The 4827-nt window shown below is 40.1% G+C and overlaps 1 long non-coding RNA gene across 2 annotated transcripts; it reads left to right on the top strand.

Annotated features, from left to right (window-relative positions):
* Positions 1-1473: 1473 nt before the first annotated feature.
* LOC144770622 (uncharacterized) lies at positions 1474-2733 on the top strand. 2 transcript variants are annotated; one of them, XR_013598959.1, is made up of 6 exons: positions 1474-1559; positions 1647-1746; positions 1839-1909; positions 2006-2063; positions 2146-2214; positions 2616-2733. It is a non-coding gene; the product is annotated as an uncharacterized LOC144770622 (long non-coding RNA). The 2 variants fall into 2 exon arrangements; XR_013598958.1 differs by lacking the exon at positions 2146-2214.
* The last annotated feature ends 2094 nt before the right edge of the window (positions 2734-4827 follow it).

The raw sequence follows: 4827 nt of genomic DNA, 5'->3' as shown, positions 1-4827 counted from the left end.
AGCAAATACAAACAGAAAGATGTTCTATTTACAGCAACTCAGCACATTTCTGGAGCCTGTCAGCCAACAAATCAAACACAGCCCTCCGCCATTTGTACAGAATAAACAAAGTGTATGGCGTATTTAAAAAATGCAATCATTAAAAACTAAACTAGATAAAGTGGTAACATGAATCTGTGAACACCCAGCATCACAGGAGCCTGCACGCCCTCCTTTTACACCTAGATACAGTGGAACATGAATCGGTGAACACCCAATATCTCAGGAGCTAAATCTTTAAAAACATAATCTGGTGGCATTATGTACTACAGAGCACGTCGTTAACCCACATGCTGGAATTACTTTTACATTTTATTAAAACCCAGTGTTATTCTTCAATTAATGGACGAGCTGAAAAGGCTGCTCCCAGGAGAGAGTGTGTCTGGAAATGGTTTCTGTTTTATTTGCAGATGTGCCCAGTAGAAGTGTTCTGGGGGCAGCTGGCCTGAGCAGTGGGCACTGAATGGAGGAACATACAGTGAAATAGGTAACCAAATAGCGGTATTGTAAAAATTCTGATTATAAATAGTGCGCAGAACGATAATTTAGCTATAGCACGATAGAAAAGGGATTATAAGGCACAAAACAGAAGGCTACATCCCATTCCAAAATGGTGTTCTCGCATACGCGATTATCGTAAGTCTGAGGAATAAGCTTGAATGTAAAATCCAAAATGGTGCCACAGAAAGTGGACAACAAGAAATGTTGTCGAATGCAATTCCCTACTTGAAAATGCGCTTACCGAAATGCACGTTTGTTTTTCAACATCGAATAAAAAGCCAACATACAGCTCTATGTTTGAAACTAATATGACACTGCAACGTGCAAATATTGAATCAGGTTATACATTATTTAAGGACTAAAAGGTAGAGAGTTAAATACTGAAAATGGCTAAAGAAAAGGGACTATAAGGTATAGAACTGAGGTCCAGTCCCATTCCAAAATGGCGCTGCTGACAAATGGGCGATCATCGAACATAGAGAATGATGCCATAGAAAATGGGCCATAGGAAATAATGTTGAAAGCAGTTCACCACTTTAAAATGGCGCTTATGAGAATGCGCGGCCATACCAATATTGAATAAAATGCCAGCTTACAGTTTACAATTTGAGTTACAAATAGAGAGAACACTGGAATGTGTAAAGATAGAATTAGGTTAGACATTATAAAAATACTAAAGGAAGAATCAAAATGGCCCGTTAAAATTACGATAAAAGCTAATCACTTTCCATAGCATTGGAGTAAAGACAAAACACCCCTGTGTAGAACTATAATTTACCTAAATACAAGATCGATATAAATAGGACTATACACAGGCTTGTTGAAACCCACTACAAGATGGCGGCCGTGTAAACGGTATTAGTTCGAGCCACACTAAACCATCAGTCCTAATGATAGTCAAATGAGCGTTCAATTGCCAATTAGGCACGCCATAAAAAGGAAGCCACATCTTCCCTAAACTCACTTGCAGAAAGAGAAGGGAGAAGGGAGGACGTCGATCTGGACTCGTCTAGCTACAAGTAAGTACTAGAGCGATGACTGTACTTTTATGGTAAACTTGAGCCCTTGATAACTAAAACTAATGAGTTACACCTGTTACTTTACAGTTTGGAACAATTTAAAAATTCCAAACCAGTGGCATTGTTCAAATAAAAGGAAGTTATTACAGAAAAGACCCCATAGAAAAAACTTTTGGAAAAACCTAAGGTAAGAAGATCATGAATAGATTTGGAAAACTGGGTAGACATGATTACATGATCAAGAATCAAGAAGTGACTTCATTTCATTATTTGTTTTAGATTCAAAAGAGGGAATCCATGATCTGTAGAGGAAACACGTCCTCCCTACACTCTCAAAAAGATTGTTAGCGGTAAGAATATGTGGGATTTGGGGCATAAGGAAATAAGAAACAAGCAATAAAAAAAGGAATATTGTGTAATAATGATACAATATTTCCCTTAAATAGGAAAATATACCGCCTCTTCATAAATAATTCAGGAGAAGTTTCAAAACCATTTTCTAAGGTAATTGTTTATCCTACATGATACATGGGAGGAATAATGCCGAAAGGATTAAAATTCCTAACGGCATCTTATCTTCCTGCAGTAAAATAATACAGGAAAATAATACACTTGGATATCAGAACAAACATCCCAGGAAGGAAATATTCCCTAGGTAAGAAACATTTGAATAAGTCCAGGCTTTGATCATGATAAAGAAGAAGGGCAGAGTTAATGGTCTCTCGTTCCTCCGTAATACAGCTTGACTTATCTGAAAGCTTCCAAGTTTTTATTCGCACAGACTATTGGAGGTCCCGTGTAGACCCAATAGGTATGAGACATCTCATAACGAACGGTTCTAAAACTATAAAATAGAATTGTTTGAACAAATAGACTTGTGAGAATTTCTTGATGGGTTACCAAATAAGAGGGAAATAATAAATATATACCTAAATAAACAGTCAGGGATTGACATATGAAATGAATAGACAGTATATACATGTTTAATATTTAAGATAGGAGAAAAACATGAGCAGGTTCATTGATTTAACTGATTGTTATTGTATACTTTTCTAGATGTGTTTGTAATGAACAACAATGTCCTGAAGAAGGTGCAGATTGTGTAGATCACCGAAACGCCACGTCGACAATTTGTTTGTTTGCTAATAAATGTAGTGGTGCAAAGAAATTAAAATTTTTTTTTGTGAATTTGAAAGTTCTTATCAATTATGTTTTTAAGTATTGTGATAATTTGTTTTAAATTGCATAAAGTGACTTCAGTACTGTACTGATATTTTAACAAGATTATTAATAAATAATACATATCGAAGCTCATGTGTGAAAGTGTGCCCTTATCCAACAATTGTTATTTGACATAAGTAGTTCTGTAAATTTGGTAACATGTGTAAAGATTTTCCTCACACCCAAAGGCTGGTCGCTATAGAAACTAGCGATTCGTAAGGAATTTCCACCCCCCAAAGATTTTGGAAAAGGAAATGTGTTGTTTTGGCTCTGCCAGACTGGACAGCCTGAGCCATGCCACCGATGGGCAGGACTTATTAGCATATTAGCATACCAGATGTTAGGATGGGGGGGAGGAAGTGAATTTATGTAAGGGGTGAACAGTCCACTCACATGGGATTGGATTTTTGGGGCATATGAATCTGTTTCAGAATATTAACTCCTTGTGCGTTGCATAATTAGTTTTAGACACATTGTAATAGCCTTAAAGCGCACATGCGGAGACCCAAAGAATGAAGGCAGTGGGAGTGTAGAAGCAGAGGTGTGAAGGTTAGCAGGCACGGAATGGAAGGGGGATAGCAGAGAGGACAAAGAAGGAATGGAGGGGGTGACGTAAGGAATGGAGAGAGAGAAGAGAGAGAAGAGGAAGAAGGAATGGAGGGGGAGAGGGGATGACGCAATGAAGCTACAGCTAAATGAAAGATTTTAGTAAAAAAAGCACAACATGGCGTCTCTGTAGTGAAACAGGAAGACTGGCACTGTACACAATGACAACGGATTTTCCGGAACAAATGACGAGGTCCGGGGCTCCAGTCGTGGTCTGGGCAAGAGGCCACTGTCCCTGCGCCCCCACGGAGCACGCATGAGAGGACTGCAAGTTGTAGAAGCCCTGAGTGCTTCCAGTAAACACAGTCAGTGTTTGTTACGAAACGGTGAAAGGGAGATTAGAAACATAAGCAAGTCTTTCAACACTAGTTGTCTCCAAACAAAGTAGAACGATTCTGGGCAGCGCTTGCCATTTTCGCAAACCAAACACGAATGGAAATACAGGTACAGACAAAAACAGCACTTAGTGATCGGTACTTTCTTTATTATCAAACTTGTCTCCGGTGACCCTCCAAAAAGGTTAAATCTTTTTTACCGGCTCTCTTTCTGTAGTCCTCGAATGATGTCCAGGAGAGCTGGACAAAAATGATTTATTTATAGGTCTCGATTTTTTACTCCAAAATGTCCCCCTTCCTAGTTTTAAAATGTTGGCATGCATCTCCTAGTATCACCGAAAGGGCAAGAAAGCGACTCAAAACTACGCGCACCTGTTGAGAGTTTTAGTTAATGAATGCCCTGGAGTTTTACTTCAATTTAATATAGCGCAAACTCGACCCCAAGGCATTGGAGCACTTTACGTGTGCAGCAATTCCATTTCAGATAGACACATTTATTTTTGGTAAGCACCGGGTGATTTGCCCAGAATCACTGGATGTAAAGCCAAAGTCGAGACTTGAACCTGGTACCAACCAAATCGGGCTTGTCCCTGCTATCCACCAGAGCAAACACAGCCCACCAGCATTTGTACCGAGCAAACAAAGTCCATGGTGAGATAAAAAAAAAATTACAATTAAAAATAACTAAAAAGAGAGAGAACCAAATTCCTTCTGAATGGACCAAATCAAGCACCAAGAGCGCAAAATATCCTGACAGCTTGGCTGCACATGCCCGAATACATATGCATTTATTAAGAGGCGCAGGTGCCTGTGTCCTTACCTCTGTGTGGTCCCGAAGAGAGGGGTTTCTACCCAAAAACCACCTTTGTTCCGGAGTGAGAGCCAGACTGGCTGCAAAGCAGAAAAGCAGAAAAAGAAAAGCTGAAAGCAGAAAGAACAACCGATGCACGCTCTGTGCTGGGGGAGGGGGAGGTGGAGGGCGAGGACCATTAGCCTGAGAGAACTTGCGGCGAGATCAAAAGAAGGGTCGGAGGGACATTGGCGAGCGAGGGGTGAGGGGGCGTGCAGCCTGGTGAGCTGAAGTGGCAGCAGAGGCAGAGCGCGGC

This window comes from Lissotriton helveticus, chromosome 1_1 (genome assembly GCF_964261635.1).
Source record: "Lissotriton helveticus chromosome 1_1, aLisHel1.1, whole genome shotgun sequence".
In the NCBI taxonomy this organism is placed as follows: Eukaryota; Metazoa; Chordata; class Amphibia; order Caudata; family Salamandridae; genus Lissotriton; species Lissotriton helveticus.
Note: the sequence above shows the minus strand (reverse complement) of the source record. Positions and strands in the feature narration are given on the sequence as shown.